Here is a 23,509-nt window from a genome sequence, read left to right on the forward strand (position 1 = left end):
TGTAAGTCCTATTTATATTTTATGAAGTCCTGAAGTTTTGAGGTAAGATTAATTAATTCAGGCTTATTCTGAACTTTGAAGTGACTTAATAGTGGAGGAAGAGTCACATTGGGATCACTTTGCACTGAGCAAAGAGCTGTTTTGTTATGTGAAAGTTTATGTGAACCAAGTTTGATTGTATAAGTAGTTCTTAATGCAGTGATGAAGTTTTTTTTTAGTTTGACATGGAAACAATACGGCCTCAATCTGATAAAGATTTATCAGTTATAAACTTTTGTGCCATCACATATTGCATTTCCAAAGTATAAACCCTACCATTTCAACAAAGAATGCCTTATACTATAGAACAGGGCTATTCAACTGGCGGCCCAGGCACCAAATCAGGCCCACGGGTGAACCCAGTTTGGCCCACCAATGGGTTCATTTTTAAACAAAACTGGATTTTAAACCATAAAACAAACTTATTTAATCACAATAACTGCTGAATGTTCAACCCCTGGGCTCATGGCTTTCAGTAACTGTGGCTCCCTGAGAAATTTAGTTGAATAGCTCTGCTATAGAACGTCGAGCATTTCACTGAAGACCTTACTTTCTATAGATAACCAGTTTCCCTTCTAAATGCATGTCCCCATTAGACAAGGACCAGTGACCACAGGTCAAAGTGAGCCCAGAGACAATGACGATAGTGAGGAGCCTGTAGGTCAAAGGTCATTAAGATAATGAATTAAATACAGAACAGAGAGTTGAAGCACAATGAAAAGCTGATAATTATGTTTTTGCTCTGTTTATGGTTACTTTGGCATTGTTTAATATAGCCAAACTGGCTCCAAGAAAATAAAATGACATGATGGGTTTTGTGTGGTATTACTGAAGCATATTATCTGTAGTAATGCTTTCTAAGAAAGCTCATTTTGCACGATTCATCTCAAATTTCACTTGTCCTGTTTTAAAAAAAGCCTTCATTCTTTTTCAAGCTAAATAGAATTAACATGTTTGTGTATATGGTTTAAATTTACTTTAGCAAAATTAAAACCAAGGGTTAACACAAACAATACAACCCCAAAGATTTACAGGCAAGGAAGAAGACAACACCAACATGTATTCTGAATCATTTTTGACTCCTTTTACCTCTTTATCATTAACCTGTATAAAGTTTTAGTTCACTGACTCCTCAACTCTATTCCAGATGACTGCCTAAAACAGTAAAGAAGAAAATTAATATTAGCACAGGAGTATACATTTGTAACTATGCTCTAACTGCAACACAACAATGTTTCAGAAGACTTGCCTGTTTAATGTGATCATAATAAGATGCAATCTGTCATTTCAACAAAACTGTGAAACTAAACATTTGAAGCTAAAGATGCTGCAGCATCTCTTTGCAGCATTATGCAATGAGCAGAAATCACAAAAAGTTCATAACCTTGCAGAACCAGTCATAATAAATGCATGCCATAAATGTTTGGTCTTTTTCAAAGTTGTTATTTTTATCAATACATATTGATTTCAGTGTGTGGTATAGCTGCGCAAGTACCAGTACTATTTTCTTTGTTTCCACCAGCTTGTTTAATTATACTGTAAGGGAAATGTGTCTAGACGCTATGAATGTAAAAACAAAACAAACTGTAGCAAATGTTTCTTATCATGCGACATAATCAGGGTAAAACAAATTTTTCTTTGGTCTGTAAATGTACTTGTCATAATGTGATGCATTCTTGTTTATGCTGAATTATACTTTGATGTGTACAGTATGCCTTGTTCTTATTATGTACTGATTTTGAAGATGCATACAGCATTGTACATTTAGTTAAACTAAATACAAACACAAGAAAATTTAAAAAAGAATACCATCAACATAACAAAGTCTTCCATTTAATATTGAAAGTCAAACATAGGTCTGAGATAAAGCATAAAGCAGGCCTGTTGGGATGCATATCTAACACCACTCTGTCTTTTCCCCAGATGTTGATATTCTCCAGAAGTTGGGGCTTAAGGGAGAGAAGGCTTCACGCTCTGTACCAGCAGGGGTCATTCCATTCAGATCGGGGATTATCCTCACCCCACAGGCACACATTGAGTCACCATTGGACTCAATTCTTCCAGTGGCCATCTGGCCCAAGCTGGCACTGGTCCTGAGTGTACGTTCACATCGTGTAAACAGTGCTTTCCTCTTCACCCTACTTTCAAAGAGCAAGAAGCTCCTTCTTGGTCTGCAGCTTGTTCCGGGCAGTCTTGTTCTACACACAGGACCAAACACCTCAGTGGCACTGCCCTACGAGCCCCATGACGGCCAGTGGCACCAGCTGGCAGTGGGGATTAATGGGCAAAGAGTGACTCTATATGCCTCCTGCGGAGAGCAGAGTATTCAGGCAAACTTTGGGTGGGGTAATGAGGAGGGACTGGCTCCAGAGCTCCAAGGCTCTTTCTTGCTGGGGAGGACAAGCCAGCAACATGCATCAGCATACTTTGAAGGAGCTATTTGCCAGTTTGACCTGGTCCCTTCTGCACAGGCAGCTCACAACTACTGCAAGTACATTAAGAAACAGTGCAGGGAAGCTGACACTTATAGGCCTAACCTTTCTCCTTTACTGCCTATCCTGCCAAGAGCAACAAACAGCTCAGCTACTGCAGCTACACCTAAGCGAGGTGTCCAAGAAAACGCCAAAAAGTCAACAAAATTGAGCCTTGCCAAGAGTGTTGCTGCTGCTGCCTCAGCTGTCAGACGTGTGACCTCTTCCAAAACAATAAAGCCAAGTTTGAGGACTACTTCCACTCCCCCACAGGTTACTATGATGCCAATTACATCCCAGTTTGGTCTGGTTGCCCCATCTCCTAAGACCAGAACTGAAACTGTAACAGTACCACTCAGGACAACAGCATCACCAGCAGCAGGCACAAAACCAACTACTCCAAGCCCTAAAACATCGAGTCGGAAAACATCCAAACCCACACCATCAAAATCCACTCCACAAAACAACACCAACCCCCCAAAAAAGTCAATTGCAGAAAAAGACAAGAAGAAACCTACTACTCCAGCCACTATCACTACAAAGCCCCCCATGACCAAACATGGCTCTGTTTTACCTGACCGAGAAGCAGTCTCAAACAAACCACAACACACTCCAACCAAGAAAACACCCCCAAACCCTAAAGTTTCTTCATCCAAAGCCACTCCGCCCAAATCCAAATCAAACCCTGTCAAAATTACCACACCAAAACCAACACTATCCAAAGTTAACATGTCAAAATCAACAACATCAAAATCTACAAATGCTAAAACCTCAAAGCTAGCCTTGAAAAAGATTATCAAGCCAACAAAGGAGACCAAATTTACCAAAACTTCAGTTACTCCACGACCTTCCAAGCCTTCATACAAAACGGTAACACCACCCGCCACGGATGGCTTCCTAAGCTGGGAGGTGCCACCAACGCAGTTCTCGTTATTGGCAGGATCTAAGGGACAGAAAGGAGAAACAGGCCAACTGGTAAGAAAATCTGCTTAACCTATGTTGGATGCAAAGTTTTGATGTGTAAATGCCACAAAAGAGGCAAATCAACTAGAAAAACCATCATGGCCTAATCTGTTTGTGCTAATAGTAGATTGGTTAACATTAATAATGTAATTACAGAAACTTTAACTTAAACATTAACCCCATCTGTGTTGGTCGTTTTTACTTACTGTGTCACCACCAACAGTGACTTACAGAATTTGAATTAAATACTATTGGATTAAAAAGACACCAAAAGCGCATATATTAACAATGTTATCTTTCTTTTTGCAAGGTGTTTCTTTTATGTATTACTTTAAAGTATTTCTTTCCACCTAGTTGGTTCTGACATGTCAGCACCTATGCTTTATTGTCTCTTAACCAGAAAGTGCTAGTCAAGGTCACATGACCCCTTTTCAAAGCAAGGTTGAGGGTCATGGCAGTCGGTAAACATTCAGGTTGCCATTTCCCAATACGAGCTCAAAGGCAAGCCAAGCCTTTAGCGTGGTACTTCAAGCTGGAACACTGATTCCCTCCTTCAGGAGGACAGTTTTTCACTCAACACAGAGTCCCTCTCAGTTGTTGACCATTTGCAAAGAAACAGTTATGGCTAAATTGCAACTGCTTCTCAACCATAATACTGCATATGTACACCTGCCAGAGTAAAAAAGAACTTTTACAAATATGAGATTGAAATTGCACAAGTTATCCATGTTCATTATAAAACTATCCATTCATTATCTTTACCCGCTTCTTCCTTTTCGGGTCGCGGGGGTCACTGGTGCCCATGTCCAGCTATCACTGTACGAGAGGCGGGGGATAAACTGGACAAGTCTCCAGTCCATCACAGGGCCACATAGAGACAAACGAGACTAACAACCATTCATTCTCTCACTCACACCTAGGGACAATTTAGAGTTACCAATCAGCCTAACATGCATGTTTTTGGTCTGTGGGAGGAAACCGGACTACCCGGAGAAAACCCACTTTAATGTTCACACAGTTCTCCACATGTAAATGTGGCCTGAGCAACCAAACCTTGGCTTGGTTGATAGTAAAATGAGAGCAGCAACTACAGCATGAAATTGATAATCTGTTGAACCTTTACTTTGTTGTGTTTTTCTACTGAAGAATTCAACATACCATTATAAGCTTGTTTACCACTGTATTTATCATGATATGTAGATGAGGGTTAACATAAAAGGCTAAAAAGGCAAAAACTAAATTAAGTCAGCATGAGAAATTAGGGTTTGATAAGCAATAGGGCATGATGAAGGGATAGACTTACCTCTGAACTGGCAATCACTCCATATGCAGTGTCATTTTTCATTTTATGTTGAATTTTTATCTTATTTTGCAACAGTAGCATGATGCCTAAAATAACAGTGATACAGCAATATGTCACTTTTATTTTATCAGTAACAAGGAGACAAATTTATTCTTTGCACCATATTTACAGCAATAACCTTGTTTTAAATTGGTGTTATTAGTAACCCAAATAATTTCTTTGACTTTCAAGATGGTTATGATTTTCCAGATCTACAGCGTTGAGGACAGCATTTAAAATTAAGAGTACATTTAAGACACGACCAGTAAAAGTGTTTGCTTTCATAATAAAATGTGGTTATTTTTAAAGGCTTTTGTGCAAACTGTGGGGGAAGCCAAACACATGTGCTGATTAAAGCAGGAAGTGGATGTGTGAAGATGAGTGCATGTTGACAGGTCTGTAACCCCCCCTTAGAGCATGCCACCTGCAACAATAGGGGTGGTCTTAACCCTGGAAGTTATCTTGAAAGAGAGAGTTTGAAACAGATTGCAGACAGTGTAAACAGGAATTCCCAATGAATACAACACATTTTAGTCTTTTATAAGTCTAACTGGTTGGTGTTGATTCGAGAATGAACTTATGCTTTCTTTGTCTTCTAAAGTTCACAGCCATGTGAAAACTGAGATGAAGGGACTGAAGAAAGTGAACAACTATGTAACATCAATAACTGTGCTTTATGGTGGCTGCTGCAGTTTTTTTTTTAATTAGATTGTCACGTCTGTTTTATCCTCACTTCAAACGTCAAACTTTAACAACATAGTAAAGACAAATTGTTGATTTTTACAAGAGACACAGCATTTTAAGAATGCAATATAAATGTTTAAACTCAAATTTAACTTAAAGTCCAGATCTATGGGGCGCTTTTATCACCTAAAATAACCGTAAACTGTTTTTCATCACTTCTCTTTTTCTTTTTTGATTAAAAGAAAATGAATGAGCGCAGGCTATAAAAAGACCTACAGGGGCATTGAGTGGCACAGGAAATACCCTGTTATTTCTAGTCTTTCTACAATTTCCTGCCACACAAGCTCATAACCTCTTGATGGATTAATTCTCATCCTATAAGATGGAATTTCTTCGGATGGAAAGCGTTTAACATTTTATCCTCCAAACAGAGCTGTCAATGTAAATTGAAGCATTATCACTGTGTAAGCCCAACATAAATTGATGGTTTTAACATGTATGACTGTCAAAAATAACTGGATTGTTGGGAAAGATTATTTGTGTTATGTATATAGTATACAGGACTGACGTAACAATCTTTTCCCAGGGACTTCCAGGACCTCCAGGGAAACCAGGTCTACCAGGCAAGAGGGGGGCTAGGGTGAGTTTTCAAATACCTCAAGTCACATCAGAAACATCCCCAATTATAAATGCAGGGGAAGTTTCTATGTTTCACTTATGAGTATATCTATATTTGGGATCGTGATTGATGTTTCCACATGCTGTGTTTGTGTTTTTGCTGCTACTGTCAATGCACAATGAAATCTCTCACATTAAAGATCCAGCTTAGAAGCTCTGGTCAGTTTTCAGTGAAGCCAGGCTCCCACATTATTTAAGTCCCTCACATCCCTCACATCAACTGGCTCAGACACAAACTCTCTCTCATACGCTCACAGACAAAGTTCTCCTATGCAGGGAGATCGACCATATTCAGCACAAGGCTGCGAGTGCTGACCTCCCACCCCTAAGCATAAACAGGAAAGCTCATATAAAGACAGCCTTTCAAAAGGCTGCCTATGCCACAGGATGCCTAATAAAAGCACTGTAAACAGACAGAGAACACATGGCTCCACTGGACTCTTGTTCCAACTGAGACGTTTCAGCAGACCTCACTAACACTTCATAGGAAATCCCATTCTGAACCAATGAAAAGCCTCTTTTCCAAGTCAATAAAACAGATGCAAACCCCTTCAAGGACTGTGTTTTAGGAATCATCTTTTGGCTTCTCATGGATAAACTTGGGCTGTACTTCATGACGCATTTCATAGGGTTGTATTGTGTGTCCACGTTAAAACCTTTGGGTGGGTGAAGATGAAACTGTTTCTATGTTACCTTGTCTTTAAGAATCACAAGTAGCTTTTTAAAAAGTTTTGAGTCAGTTATCTCAGCAGCTATGGAAGGGATAGTCATAAAGCCTTGTAATATATACCAGTGTCTCCTTTGAAGAAAAACTGACCCAATTGTGCCAAGTTTTCTTCTACTGCCATCATCAAATTGATTTTTAAGTGATATTCAGTATAACCCTACAAACAATAGCATTCTGTTAAGTCTCAGCTTTTAATCCATTTTCACTTATATTAAAATACATGATACACATGTTAGCACGCTAAAAATTAGCTCAACGTTCAACTTAAATGTTAAACTAAGAGTAGTAAAATGCTGATGAATGGGAGAGCATAATGTCAACATTAGTCAGATTGATTGTTGTACATCCTTTATCAGCTTCCAACTAAAGACCAACAAACATTTTTCTCCATGTATTCATTCAACCTTTATTTATACAGGTTAATCCCATTGAGCCTCGTGGACTCATTTACAAGAGAGAATTGAATTTTAACAAAGACTGATGACAACAATGGACAACAATGACAACAATAGACAATCAAGAAGGATGTATACAAATGTATCTATTTATTTTTTTAAACAAGTGAAAATAAAATGGTATCTAAAAGGATAATTAAAAGTAAAAGTAGCGAAAAAAAACTGCTAGATTATAAGGAGGTGTAGAAAACTAAAAACAAGAACATGCCTGCATTGGTATTTGCCATGAACTTAACAGATGTTTGAAGCCACTTAGAGAGGTCAAGGTCGAGAGCTTCAGATCTTTTGGCAAGATTCCAGGAAACATGAGCGGAGTAGGAGAAGGCCCTTTTGCCTAGTTCAGTTCTCAATGAAGGAACATTGCATTTAATAATGTCCTGAGAGCGCACGCTGTAGCTGCACTCACGCAGAGACATGTAGAAGATGTATGAAGGCAGCAGACCAAGAAGTGATTTAAAGATGAAATTGTACCAGTGAGAGAGTCTGAGTGAAGTTAATGATGTCCAGTTAACCAGTGAATACAGGGTGCAATGGTGGGTATTTACAGCCAGTTATGAATCTTAGTGCACCATGATAGACAGTGTCCAACATCTGCAAGGTGCTTGTAGGGGCGTTCATGTAAATGTCACCGTAATCAGTGGATGGAAAGAAAGTCACAGTATGAACAGCTATCAAAGAGCATCTTTGTCCACTTAATATAGTTGTCGTTTCATACAGTTTTCCACTCATTTGCTTATTTGCTATAGATATTGTGAAAATGTTCAATGACTTTGGCTTTTGAGATGTTGCAAATGCTGAAACGGTTAAATGCATCTACCTTTATAAGTTGGTGATTGGCCCACCACTTGCAAAACAAAACATTTAGGGTCATTGTTCAAAGTTGACATTTCACTTATTGTGTTTAAAACTTTGATTTATAAAAAATATTGTTTTTGTTTCTATGATGTTGAAAAAATCAGCAGAACAGTCAATATATTTTTAATGCATCAAAAATAAATACTCATTTGCATGTGATTGCATAAATATAGTACCATAGTGATTTTCTTTAAAGGCTGTAAAATCCCTCCCACTTCTAGATGTACAAAGATATTACTTTCTGGATTCAACTTAAGTTTATTAAGTTATTTAAGCTCAAACAGCATCCCCTGGTATCTGTCGCACAACTTCACCTAACATTATAATCCTTGTTAAACTAATTTCAAATAAAAAGTCAACTGCATTTAAAATCGGCAAACGGTACAAAGCAAGTTTAATTATTTAATACTGTAAAATAAAAGCTGAAGAGATTTGTGTTTGATTTGTTTAAGAATAATTCTAATGCATCATGCTGACAATAAACGGACAAACAGAAAATATGCATTGCAATTCATTTTTTAAGTTTTAATTTGAGTTTGTTGATGTTCAGACTGTAATGTCTGAACGTGCCACTACAGTACATATCAACTCACTGATTTACATTGTGGTGGCTCTCGTCTGTCTAGAAACCCCCAGCTGTTGAACTTCCTCAACATTTCCAGTTGCAGTGCTTAGTTTGCAAAGTGCAAAATGTTTTCTTGTCAATAAAGTGGCACCACTTGAAAATAACTGGTGGTTTCGATGCCAATTTAACATTGATCCCTTGCAAACACTGTACAAGTGTCACAATCTGATAACACAATCATATTTATTTTATTTAATACGCACACAGAGATGCATGGGAATGTGTGAACGCTAATGGCACTAATCCCACACAAACATATGTGGCTGTGTTTATGACCAGCCTATATAAAGAGCTAGACAGATTATGGTGCTTTTCCGTAAACAAAATCATTTATCAAGTTTAATTGCGGCTGCCATATGTATGTGCTAACACAGACAAGCACATACACATATTTATCCACACAAACAAATGCTCAACACATTCTCAGCCAGATGAATGTGTGGTTACAATAAAAAAAAATTAAAAAAAATCTCTACATCAGGGAAATCGTCATCTCCAAGTCAGATTTTCTGCTTCGGGCCCACAGGTGGTCAAGTGTGATTTGTTCAGAGGAGTTTATGTTTAAAAGCAGTTTCCACTCATGGGATTCTGCTGAGAAAAGTTTTCAGCCTGGCCTTCTGTAGCCTTGGATTTCTGGGGGTCTGCATGATAACACAGAGCACCATTGAGCCCAAGAGGCACCTCTCATGAACCTTGACCTTCGATCCTGAACATGCGAGTGTGAGATGCCGTCGCCATAGCAATGGGTGTCTTGCTCGGAAGTTTCTGCTAGGTGTCCGTGACAGTTCGAGCCTTTTTTTTTTTTGTTTGTGGGTGTGTAATGATGATGATGGTAGGAGGGTGTGAGAGAAAGTGTGGATGCATTATGAGTTAACAGACCCACATCTGTCTGAGGGCCGGCCTCATGCATCGTTTGGAGCCTCATGAGTCAATGGGGTCTTTGTCTGACTGAAATAATTCTTTGTCACCCGTCTTTCCTCAAGCTTCCACCTGCACAGCTCTTTTCTGTCATCAAACGAATTCCAACAACCTTGTTCCACCTGTTTGAACTCAAACCACATTAAGAAAAGAAAAAAAACTTTTAAATTCACTTGTCCTACTGAAGTACATTTGTTCTTTGATTTGGTAGCACCAGGCGACAGCCTCGTAAAGGACACTATTTTTTCATCATAATTAACTGTGTGTTTGAGACTCTGCTCTGGAAAATGACTTTAATAAGTGTCAGAACATTCATTATTACAGCCTATGATCTAATTCTCTATATGTGCAATTTCCTTTAGCACTTGCATATTCTTTTAATACAAGATCTTAAATGTTTTGGCAAAAAGAAAGCTAATGGTTTCCAAAGCAGTGTTCAAATTTGCCGTTGCCCTCATGAGCTTTTATGGTTTTTGTCGTAAATGTCTAAGTGATACTTTGGATTACTTAGTCGTTTCCTTTTCCAATTCTTTGGTTTCTGTATGATGTATTTAATTCTAAAAATTATTGCCTGTTGAAGCACTTCATTAACCCTGCCTCTGTTTGTTATTTTGACTTTTTAGTGTGAGTTATGTGGCATTAAGCTGTGAATTCACCTCTTCTCATTCAGCAAAGGCAAGAGACACTTATGGGACTTTAATGAACACTAGAATATTTTCCTTAGAGGCAAAGGTTGTTCATGTATGTGTAGGACCTTCAATTATGAAGGCGTCCAGTAGTTTTATGTGTGTAAAAGTAATCAAAAGTTGCCCTATTAACTCTCATTTGGCACAGCATCACAAAAAAGCTCTTTTATCTTTTAATGTGGTGCCTTTTGTATGTTTTTAGCGTGCTTTTATAAGCAGATGGCAAAAGTCTGATTGTTTACAGTAAATGCCTTTTTTTGACTAAATGTGTTGGTATATAGCATGAGAACAAAGTCACCTATCCAGATTTATATCCAGAATACATAGACAGCTGCATTTTTACCACAAAGAGCCAAACCTTGAAATAGAAGTAGCAATCATTTGTGAAGATTTATACCATTTCCGGCTTTATGAGGAATTTGCTGCATTGCAAAATCTTTACAACAAGAACCACTCCTCTGCGTCACTGTTACTAAGATTATTTTTCTTTTTGGTAGCTTTTGTGTGCCCCACCCTTGTTCTCTTTAATTAGACACCTGCTTTGACAGAAAGGCACAGAACATGATGGCAAAGGCATGAGCCCAAACACTGGTGCCAACCCATGCCTACTGGTGCACAGCCCAACCTGTGGTACACCACAGAGTTAATTTTGAACCATGTAATTTAAACATGTTTGTTTCAGTGTATTTAGGATACAACAGTGATCTTTAACATGCTGTGGACGGGCCGTCTTGCTTGGAATGCCAGCAGCGCACGAACTAAGAGTAAAACGGGAAGGTTGTGGGATAAAACCAGGCGAGACCTTTAAAACTTAAAAATCACTGCAAAGAAAATATGTTGACTGCAAACCATATTATGTAAAAAACGGCTTATTTTGGTTTAAAATATTGAATGGTTTGTGAGCAGGACTATAGATTAGGACACCTCTCTTCCTGAGGAAATATAAACTCTCTCCCAATTGAGTTAGACATGACTGTCATCACAATTTGACAGGGAGCTCAATGACAGCTAATCTATGTAGTCATGTCTTCTCAGACCAGTGTGTCTGTTTGAAATTTGAGCCCAAAACCACATTTTTTCCCCTCTGACTGGAATAATAGACATTTTCATCCAGATGTCACTGGATAGTATTTTTTTGTACAACGGTTCAAATCTCTATAAACGTACAAGTTGTTTTTTTCTTTTCAGTCAAACTTACTGATCCATTTCTTAAAGCCCTCTTGGCTCTTCTTCTACACTCAACCTTTGACCTGGGACAGTGTTAGGTTTGGGGCCCAAAGGTGCCACATCATGTGGAGGGCAAGGTTGAGGTCAAGGATCCACGAGAAAAATGCATTCAGCGTACGAGAACCCAGACACTCAGACGGGTAGATGAATAACACAGCAACCCACCCCCTGTGTTTCTGTCTGCAGGCAGTAGTTCAAACCAAAACACAATTTTGTATCCGTTCCCTGGCTTTTAAAGATTTTCTGCTCAAACTTCCCATGGGAGCTGCTGCAGCGCAGCGCCAGAGTTCATATTACCAAGACGCTGCCACGGCTGAGCTTGAGTCGTTTCTGGTTATTTCCTGAGCAACTGCCAGCGCAGACAGAAATGCACATCAGCAGTGAAATTCAAAGTCAAACTGCTGAGACATGAGGCTGTCTGGGTTAGTCATTATGGTGCCTGGCAGTTGTGTGTTTGTTTGTGTGCATTTACTGAGGAGAGTGTGGAGGGGGTGGACTGTCGGGCAGCAGGGAACAGAAAAATGTGTCCATATGGGAGAGCAGCGCCAGAGAGCCCCAATTTTCCATAAACTTCCACCCCCCACCCCCCAACTCCATCCCTAAATACCTCACACACATGCGTAGAAAGCTTGTGCACAATAACAAAAAGGCTAATGATCTGCAGACAGTTTTTGGTCTCATTCACAGTGGCAAAGTAACAATTGTGTATTTAAATGAAGATTTACAGAAATCTTAATCAATTGTAAGTTCTTGACCCCCTCTTTTTGCTTTTTCTCATAGGGCCCACCTGGTCCCCATGGGAACCCTGGCCGACCTGGTCCACCCGGGCTAAAGGTACACTTGCAGTCACTCATGAGCTTTTTTTTTGCATTGTTGTGTTTTCTATATCGGCAATAAAATAAAGGTGTATGATATCTGATGCATGTAGAATCAGGCTTATCAAAATTCATCCTGCAAGTTTAGGTGGAGTGGAAAAAAAAATACTAATACCAAGGGGGTCAGAGTTTTTTTTATCCAAATGTTAGGCATTGTAAGAATGAAAACAAAAACTCAAAATAAATCTGTCTAGTTTAAAAGTGTGAACAGAAGATCACACTGTATATAATAACATTTCTCCAGCTTCTTGTAACTGTCAGAATGAATGACATAGCAAACATCCTTGAACTTTCCAGGACATCCTTGTAAAAGAGATTAATAATCTCAATGGATTTCTTCCAGGTAAAATAAAGTTTTAAATAAAAAATAATAATAAACTAAGTTTGGATCTCAGAGTGACAGACAATCACTATTTTACATTTCTTTAAATATATGTCATGACCAGCTCCACTTACAGAGGCCTCACTTCAACCAGACCTGCTTGGTGTCATTTTTCTTTTAGTTTAATTTGTGCTTCACAGCTTTTTAAATAATTATTTCAAAATCATGTACTCTTTAGTTGTCTACCACCAGCATTGTTATGACAGAAGATGCAGCTGTCATCAAGCTGTGCTGTTGCACTTAATAGATACTGCAATATTTATTTATGATACATTTTAAAGCAACGCTCATATGAATGCCAGATCTGAACAAAATCAATTGCTTAAAATTGTCATTGTTGTTTTTAATACCGATAAGTGTTCTGGATGGTTGGTGAATACATAACTGCCGATTAAAGACGCATATAAAATAAAATAAGGCCAATAAGAGTTATTATGATGAAGTCTTCAGATCATAAGTTCACATAATGTCAACAACAACAAAAAACAAAAGAGCACATTAAAATGGCTCTCGATAAAGATCTAAATCCTGACTGGATGAAACAACATTTGAGTCAGTTATAGATGGGCTGGCAAAGATTACCGTAGGCTTCATCTTCCTGGTAGGTGTGTTGAAAGAAAAATGATGAGGTGTTTGATGTTATGGGGTGCACTGCAATTTTTGGTCCTTTCATCGTTAATAAATGAATCAAAGTTGGAAATGGCAGCGGTCCAAAGAGGAGACGGAGTCAGCACTCAGTGTAATTTCCGACCCTTGGCTTTGATGTGCTGAAGCCCTGTTATTGTTGCCTGCTGACAATGAAGCTGTGTGTGACTAAATGGGGGTGGGACGACTATATGGGCACTGTGCCCACTAAGAAGAGCGTCCATTTGACTGAATGAAAAGTCACTAAATTACATATGTCTGTTTTTTTTCCCCCTTTTATTCAATTTGTCTGTGTTAAGACTGTGTTAATGTTGTAAGTATGTGTTTGCTCATCAGATGCTCTTATATTTAAATCATGATAACCCATACAAAATTAGCCTTTGTGTTCATTTTCTTTCAGGGGAAAAAGGGAGACCCTGGCATATCACCTGTATCAGCACCTAAAGGAGAAAAGGTATGGTCACATCTGACTAACACACTACTTTAGTTGTTGCAGTTTCTTATTTTGCTGTTTTTTTGCACAGTTTGGATATTTGTGAGGCCTGAAAATGATAATGTTCTTTGACTTTATTGGTTTTGTTTTTCAGGGAGATTCAGGAATGATTGGCCTCGTTGGACAATCTGGCCAAGCAGGTCGAATGGTAAAAAAGTCTTTTAATGCCCATTTATCATCTGATAACGTGATTAGGCACAACGGTAAATTCCAAATAGAGATGACTGAGCTATTCTTGGTCACTTAGCTTTGCACCGTCACAGAATAAAAGAGGAAAAATGCTATGTCAGCCACAAACATTGTGTGTTTTGGCGCTTCTTAATACTAGAGCAATCTTTTTCCAAACTGGATCAAAGAGGAGCAGCATCCTGTCACATTTTGTGCAGTATTCATTACAGATGAGCCTTGCAAACATGTCGGATTTATTAAGTGGTTGACTAGAGCTGGTAGATGGTATGTACTGTATGTCAGTAGAGGTGTAAAGCACATCTGCTTGTATTCGATTTGTTTCCAGAGTCACAGTACCCTGAGTGTGTCAGGAGGTTTTCTACCTTAAGCTTTAACATATGGCTTTTGTTAGGAGGCTGCTTTTCTTTGTGTGTTTTAAGTGTTCGTTTTAATGTCTCTGCCTCTGTCTTTCACATACACACGCGCACACAGACACACACACACATAGACAGAATGGGGGAAAGAAATAGGGCTGGTGAAAATCATTCACAAGTTTTTTATATATATATATATATCTATATATATATATCTATATATATATCTATATATATATCTATATATATATCTATATATATATATTTTTTTGCATTTAAATCTTAGTTGTAGGTAACAGTAGATTTATCTTCTACACAGCACATACTATTCAAATTTATTGTTTTACTTAAAGGTGAATTCAACCAAGGAGACAACAAAAAAGTTCATAATTTGCTCTTTATCCCTATTTGCACTTAAACAGTCCATGCCTAGATTATCAGTGGAATAGCTTTTCTTTATACTTCAAGAGCCAACTAAGAAAAAATATGTTTTTGTGAAAGTGCAAAGTGCTGAAAGACTTTGCTGTAAGGACTGAAACACTAGCTAGCTATCAGCTAAAAGAAGCAGATTAGCTAAAAGCTTAAAAGGAGTAGAACAGCAGCTACAAGCTAAAAGAAGCTAAATGCTATAGCTAACAGCCAAAAGTACAAAAATGGTAGTTTAAACTTCAAAGTAGCAAAATGCAATTTAAAAGTAGCGAAACACTATATAAATGTAGCCAAATGCTAGCTAAGTGCTAAATATAGCAAAAGGCTAACTAAAAGTAGAATACTTGCCAAAAGCAAAAAAGGAGCAAAACAAACGTTAAACACTAAAAGATGCAAAACTCTGTTTAAAAAGCAAAATGACCCAAACGCAAACTAATTGGTAAATGTTGGTTGTAAAAGGCTATACAACCTTAAAATAGCTTAAAAAGACAAAAATAAAGACATTTGCCTAATCAGATTGGAGAGAACAAGGTTTTTGAATGAATTGCAGAGATCTGTATGTGTAAATGTAGGTAAATATTTTTAAAAGTTAGTTATAAGTTGTGTCACTGATCTCCTAAATGAGCTGAATATTTGATAAATAAATGGCTAAAATAACATAAAGTATGCATAGGTAGGTAGTTAGATTGCAAAATACATGTAGAAGAAATAAATACAGTAAACGAAAAACAATAGTGTCAATATTGACGCAAACTCTTCTTATCAGAGTGCCATCATAGCCCCTCATCTGGAGAGCTGTTACCATAGTAACTTCATCAACACACACAGGCGGTCATCACCAGAGCAGGCCTCATGTATTGGTCAGTGGCCACAGAGATGCTGATTAGAAAGAACATCTGTTACTTTTTGAGGAACTGATGTCCTTTCCACACAAACACAAAGGAGCTTCCACAGCTCAGAAGAATCTACAGTAATCCCTCTGTTGTGCTTTACTCTGGTGCTTTCGATGACTCTCCATCCTCAGTGCAGCCCAGTGACAGATATGAGTCAGTCGTCAAACTTCAGCGTAGTATTGTGGACTCAAACAGGCTCTTCTCTGTTCCTTCATGTCATCACAGGTGGAAAGTCCCAGTGCAGCTTTCTCCATTAACGCATGCAGTTCAATAATGAGCAGACATAAAGACTTGTTCGGCCACCATGAAACACCCACACGCTGTTTCATTTGACTCTCTTGCTGTTAAACTTTGTTTTATTTGCTTTGATTTTTGTGGTTTAGGAAAACAAGACAACAGCATCTCGCCTTGTGCTCTCAACTGTATTTTTCTTCCCTTCCACCTTCTTCAAACACACGCGAGTACACACAACCAGTGCAGGCTCTAAATCATCCTGCAGCTTGATGTTTCAAGCGGGAATTCTGGAATTTGGCTGCTGGTTTTCCATGGAAAGCTTTTAATGGAGAAAGCAGCGGTGCTTTAAAAGCATTAGAGGCCGAGTGTGATTTTACACCATCGGTCAAGCCAAGCATGTTCCGCTCTTTACAACATTTGTTCTACTAAGCAGACCCTGAATGCCTTTTCAGTATGGTGGGCAGGGTCAGGGAGAGGGGACATACACCGAGGTAAACCTCGGCTACAAGGCCACATTACAAGTTGCACTGCTCTGTGTGTCTCCACTGTCTCGTCTCACTTTTTGTCTTCGTTTTCTCTTCAATTATTTTTTTTTCCTCCTAAAGACCTTTTGTGTAGCTTTTCCTAAAGTAAGTGCTGATTTTCATTAGTAAGCAAATCAAATGCTAATTTTTAGCTACATATTACTGCCCTGAATTATTGCATCTGTTTTCTGTTGATGAATGCAGTCATCTGTCCTTGTAGCAGATGTGACTAGAAGAGGCATTATTCAAAGGATACGGAGTTATTGACTCATGTGGTTACACAGAACTGTAACTGAACATATATTAATCATTATACTGGGAAAACCATAAGTTCTTCTAGAACAGGGGCGTCAAACCCACTTACAAAATGGGGCCAAAATTTTAACCTTTTTCAAACCAAGGGCCGGTTTCAAAATCTACATTAACTCAAGTTAGATACCCAACATCTTTTGATGGTTGCAGGTTCCTCAACAAGAGTTTGATTGGTCACATTTGATGTTCTCTGTTGCACTTTTGACATCATAAGCAAAGAATACTGAAAAAAATGGAAGTTATTAAAGTATTTTACATTTAAAATAACATCTTGGAAGGCCAGAAAAGATGTCAATAAGGGCCCCATTTGCCCCCTGGGCCTTGAGTTTGATGCATATGTTATAGAACAAGTGCCTGCAACCTTTACAATCAAAAGAGCCATTTTAATGCCTTCGTTCACTACATTAAATAGGTCTGGAGCAGCAACAACCTGCTACAGCTGTGGTTATCAACTGGTGGCCCGTGATCCACTTTACTTACTTTAGTTTACTGGAGGGGCTTTTGTGGCCACTAGGGATGACATTATAAAGCTCAACATATCTAATGATTTTTAACATTTATTAAAGTAAAAGACCAGATTCTTGTAAAGAAGTGGGAAGAATACATTTTTACCATCTTTTTTTTTAATTCAAAAATCTATAAACTATGCAGACAGTTCTCCATATAAAGAAATAAAACATCACATTAAAGTATATTGTAATTGCTCCAGTGTTCACATATTTGCAAAAGAAATGACAGGAAAACTGTCTGAACTAGCCCTTTTTTCTTGTTTGTATAACCAATAAAGTTCAGTGTTATGTCAGTTTTGGTCAAAGCCTGACAGAGCCACTGCAGAGGAACCAAAGAGCCACACCTGGCTCCAGAGCCACAGGTTGCAGACCCCTGCTCTAGAAAGATAAACTACTGTAGATTAAAAAATAAGCATAAGGGTTTAATATAATGTCCCTAAAGTGGTGATATTTAGAAATCATCCCTTTTGTTTACCAGGATTTTCTATTACATTTATCCTATATAGACTCCAGTTGTAATTGTGATTCAATTAAGATTCCCCCCCCCCCCACCCCCCCCCGATCTAACTTTCATCAAAATTGTCCATTTAGGTTCATGCCATTGTTTGTTTGTCTGCTCCTGGCAGACGTCCATGTTTATGCTCTACTGTACATGCAGCACATGCTCGGCGCGATGATTACTGCGCAGTCTTCTGTCGACATGTTGTAAGAGCACTTTTGGAGAGCTGCGGGTGGAAAGATGAAGTTTAAATTAATGAGGTGTACTTTTTTTTTTCTCTGCTGCCAGCTTGTTATCCAGCGGAGGCAGACAGTGGAAAACACTTTAGCTGTCAACACAGCATTACTCTGCACTCAGTGGATCATCCCCTTACGGTACAGAGTTGCTGGTAACAACCGAGAGGAGTGTCATGTCACTGGCAGACACAATGTGTCTTCAATTTTGTTGCTAAATTGCATTTAGCTCTGCCCAGGGCGCTCCACAGCATGGTCGTAGGAGGGGCAGCGCTTATAGGGTGCTACTGGAGAGTTGCAAATGAAAAACATTCTGGTGGGTTTATCTGATTGCACACAGATGCTCATTATACAAGTGGCATTTAACCACAAGCAGACTGGTAGCAATGGTTGCTCTCATTAGTAAATTCATAATGAGTGAGATAAGAATCTGAGATGTAGCAATAGAAGTGCAGTCAATGCTCAGGACACACAGCATGTGTGTGGCTAGTTGATGCCAGTTTGGGAACACAAGACCCTACATATGTTTGTGCTATAAGTAAGCTATGTAATTAGGGGGGAATAATGAGGTTCACAAAACTTAGTGTGTGAATGTGGGAACATATGTGTTCACATGTTTCCAAGCGAGTGCAAGGAATTTGTCACCATTTCCTGGAAAGCTGCTGAAGGCAAACAGGAATGAAAATTCCATACTTAAGATTTAAATCAATAACAATCCAACTTATGTGAACAGTTAAACTTAATAAATAATGAAGGTACTGCTGTATAAATGAACTCCTGACAAAACAAAAAAATATTAATTTCATACCACAAATTAACTGTTTTCAAATAGGTTTTAAGTATCTTATATGGACTTTTAAAACTATATGGCTGAATGCATTTTGTTATTCCTTGCATTATTTAAGCAAACATTCATATTTTATTGGAATAAATAGCTTTTATTCCATGTCAGCCTTTGCATACTGTATGTTTTAAGTGTCACTAAATGATTCAAGGCCATCAATTTCCTCAAACTGAGTTGAACCAACTTGTGAGGTTTCACAGCGCAAATGATGAACATATTAAACACATGAACTCAGGCACCCAGTGTTTATGATCCTGCTCACCAAAGTTTTACAGATTTCTCAATATTAGATGTGCCACACACACACACACACACACACACACACAACTTCCTGTTTATTGTAACTGTGTCGTGAGCACTTGCTGACATTTTTGGTTTGTTTTTGGTCCAATACTCATCCAGCTTCAAAGACCTTTTGATGTGGATTAGATATGAGGTCCTTGATTTGTTTTCCAGAAAAAAACTTTGTTCAGTCAAAAAAAAAAAAAACTGCATTGTTAGCACAATGAAAAAAATCATAAGGTTCAGTTTAATGAGAGTGAGTTGGTAGTATGAAGATGTGAGCCAGTGAAGGGGACCAGGTAACATACTGGGAAGCTGATTGCTGCATCCTCCTCTCCTATTGAAACCCAGATGGTTTACAAGATCTCTGGGAATCTTGGCTTGGTCCTCTGGAGCTGTGGTCTAGGAAAACGGAACAACAGGAGTCTGTTTTTACTTTGCCTTTTTCCCCCTCTTTCCCTTTCTTTATGTCTTGCTCTCTCACTCCATCAAGCTGTGGTCTGGAATTGCATGTCCTTCCATCTTTTATTTAGTTTTTCTCCTCTCTGACTGGGGTTTGTGTTGCTGAAGTCAGCAAAACCATAGCAAAGCCCTGTCAGGTAGTCTTTAGCTTTGCAGCTGCCCCACACACAGTCTGAGAGTCCTGCTATCTGACTCAAACAGGAAGGCATTTATATCCCCAACATGCCATGAACCTGGCACCATGACTCTGTGAACACAGCTAGTGGAAACTCTGATCCTTGGACAAAGAGGCAGATTGATTCTTTGCACATGGCAAATCATTTGTCTGCTGATGTTCTTAGCTTTAACAAGCATATTTATACATGTTGCAAATTTCCCAGATTGAAAAATCCTTGTAAGCATGTTTCATGATTTTCACATTTTGTACTTTTTTTTCTCTCTCTCTCTCTTTGCCTTGACTTTTCTATGATCATTCTTTTATAATGTCTCTTTTTTTCCCTACAGGGACAGAAAGGTTACCCTGGTCCACCTGGACTTCCTGGCGAGCCTGTAAGTATCTTTCAGCAGTTTATGCAAGATCTATAAACGATGTTCTCACGTATTTCCTCCATTTTTTACATTCCATTAACCTCACACTCACAATCGATCACAAAATGCAGTTCTTTAATGTTTCACTGTGTCTTTAATTTGTTTTTATTTTATTTTTTTTAAATACAATTCATCTACTCCTACTGAAGTTTCTGAAATGCTTGGGTTTTCGTTGCCCGGTGTCTAACCCTTCAGTCTCACCTCGTTCTCTAAATCCTCAATCATCACCTCAGGTTGTTTAACCTTTGTCTGTGTGCATGTGAGTGTGTGCACCAAGTTGGCCTGCAGGACTGCCAGATTAGATTAGAGTGTTATGAAGCACCAGTGAAGACAGACATCTGGCCAGCACTATGCTACAGAGATGTTCCTCAGGATATTACAAAATGATGCCAAATAGAAAGAGAAATCGGAGTGAAAAAACCAGGAACAAGCCAACTAGGCCAACAGCGACACACTCGTTTTTATTACACAGCAGCTCTGGAGAACCGTTTTTCCCCTCTGCTTTAGTTGTACTAGTCTTATATTCAGTGTTTTTTAGAGGATTGTGAAATAATAAATTATTTTCTCTCGTGCGCTCAATTTGCTACTCGGTTAAGTTGTGAAAATCTGTTCGGTGAACTTTTTTTTTTTATCCCTTGCTAAGGTAGAGGCGACACGTCTCTAGCCGTTTCATCCAGCCCAGCATTATTTTAAGAGTCAAGCATCCATCCTTTAGTCTAGATCTATTTTAAATCAGGCTCATGCTTCCATTCAGACACAACTTGCGTCATTAGAATGGAACATTCTCTTCATTGTTCCACTTTGTTAATCTTGCAAAGCATGCAATCCTCTTTAAGTGCAACAAGAGCAGCAAAAGTCTCATAACAAACCCTATTTAGGCAAGCTCCCATTGTCAGAATGATGTCATCAACATAAAGAGTTCCTGCACCGCTCATTGTGGAGCCATTCCGCTCGCTCTCTCTCTACATTATGTCCTGCACTGATGCTTGAACGCCCCCCTGTTTCCCACAGAGCTGCCCTCGCTTCTGCTGTTGATCATGACTTTGGCCTGGGTTCTGAATCACCACAGCCCAAGTGTCTGAGTAACAGACACAACTGTTTGGCATCGTGAGTTTTTCAGCTATTGGACAGTAAAACCCAGCTGGTGTGCATGAAGTGCTGAGGACTCTGTTACTGTAATACACCACTGGTTGAGTTCAAAGTTCTACCCCCCACCCCCCAAACCACCTCCGCAATGCTGGTCAGCTAAAGGGCTCAGTCAAAGTCTTTCTGGCTTCTGAGGATTATGCAGTGTATTTATCCAGGAGAGGGGCGTGTCAAAGAAAGTTATACATGGACTGGACACTTGTGCTCTATGAAATTTGGACACAACTTGCTTTGTGTGTGTGTTTGTTATGCTTTCTGACTGTTAATTAAACACACATAACTTCCTCATCAGCATCTACACACAGACACTTTTAAATACTTTAAAAACCCATTTGAATTGGTGAACACAATGCCTTTTATATTAGTAATGCCAATTATTTCTGTGACGAAGTTAGGGTTGTTTTTTTTGCACAACAAAGTGGTCACCTATGAACACAAACCATTAATTGGGTTCTTTTAAAGACCTGCATACATCCTAATTTCTATCTGTACTCTTTTCATTCACAGTCATGATGATATAAAATATTGTCAGGATATATTTTTACAGTTCTAACTATCCGTCCATTATCTTTTACCCACTTTGTCCTTTTCTTGTCACGGAGGTCACTGGTGCCCATATCCAGTTATCACTGTGCGAGAGGCGGGGTACACCCTGGACAGGTCTCCAGTCCCTAACAGGGACACATGGAGACAAATGAGACAAACAACCATTCACTCTCTCACTCACACCTAGAGACAATTTAGAGTTACCAATCAGTCTAACATGCATGTTTTTGGTCTGTGGGAGGAAACCCACGCAGCACGGAGAGAACATGCAAACTCCACCCAGAATGGTCCCCCGTCCGGGATTGGATCCAGTGACCTTCTCGCTGAGAGGCGGCAGTTCTACCAACTGCGCCACTGTGCTGCCAGTTCTAACTATTTAACAATAAAGTTAAAATGTGTGTGTGTGTGTGGGGGAAACTAAATGAAACTAACAAGTTTCACAATGGTGTGTTGTGAATAAATTGCAATGTTCCAACATGCAATAATAGCTTTTCTGTTTGGAATTTAATTTACATATTTTATAATACTAATATACTCATTGTTTATTAAATTACAATTTCAGAACAGGTAATACTTTTTTTTTTTTCATTTTAAATGCTTGAGGTATGGTTGTGCAAGTTTATTTCCTCAAGAGTGATCATAAAAAGATGGAAAGACAAATCAATGATTTATTTTAGAAAATAAATGGATGGATGGATGGATGTATGTATGTATGGATGGATGAACTTCAGAATATATCAGGCGAGTTTAGATCTATCTTAATTGCAGATGATTTCATAAAATATAAACAAAAGTCATAATGTCAAAATGAACCAATCATTTTAGGTTAAAATTTATAAATCAGTTCTTTGTGCGTTTTAATTTTGTCCACTCATCTTACCTCTCCATTGTACCTTCTCACTTCTCCTTCTGTCTTTCCACCAGGGAGAACAAGGTCCAGTCGGAAGCCCTGGTGCCAAAGGTTATCCTGGCAGGCAGGTGCAGTAAATCCTCTGCTGTGACTGGTACTGTTATGTTCAGGGCCATAGTGAGACTAGATAGCCTACTATGTTTATCACATGACTTGGAATTGCATTGTTTTTAATTACATAAATTGTCGAATTTTGTTTGAAAAGACAAATAAATGCATTTTACAAGACCTCCAACACTCAAGCTGCTGTCTCTGAAATAACTGTGATGCCCTCCGAGGCATCTATTAAAATATATTGCTCAAAGCTATTGTTTTTAACTGTGATACATTGGACTTTAAATACATTATTCTCTGTGATAGTTGCATTGCTGCATCAATATAAAGTGTAGTTTGATTTGTCACAGGTACATTTAATCAGGTAGACTCCCATGAAAGTTTGAGGCTCTTGAAGTAAAGTTGCTTTGTTGTTTTCAGGGTTTACCAGGGCCTAT

The 23,509-nt window shown here is 38.6% G+C and overlaps 1 protein-coding gene and 1 long non-coding RNA gene across 2 annotated transcripts in view; both read left to right on the forward strand.

Moving 5' to 3' along the window:
• cdk5rap2 (CDK5 regulatory subunit associated protein 2) overlaps positions 1 to 23,509 on the forward strand; it is a 117,065-nt gene that overhangs the window by 16,891 nt on the left and 76,665 nt on the right. The gene's annotated exons all lie outside the window — the stretch shown is intronic.
• Positions 12,460 to 14,214, forward strand: LOC119424291. The gene is made up of 3 exons (XR_005187500.1): positions 12,460 to 12,504; positions 13,973 to 14,026; positions 14,160 to 14,214. It is a non-coding gene; the product is annotated as an uncharacterized LOC119424291 (long non-coding RNA).

Source organism: Nematolebias whitei, chromosome 18 (genome assembly GCF_014905685.2).
Source record: "Nematolebias whitei isolate Nwh7 chromosome 18, NemWhi1, whole genome shotgun sequence".
NCBI classification, from domain to species: Eukaryota; Metazoa; Chordata; class Actinopteri; order Cyprinodontiformes; family Rivulidae; genus Nematolebias; species Nematolebias whitei.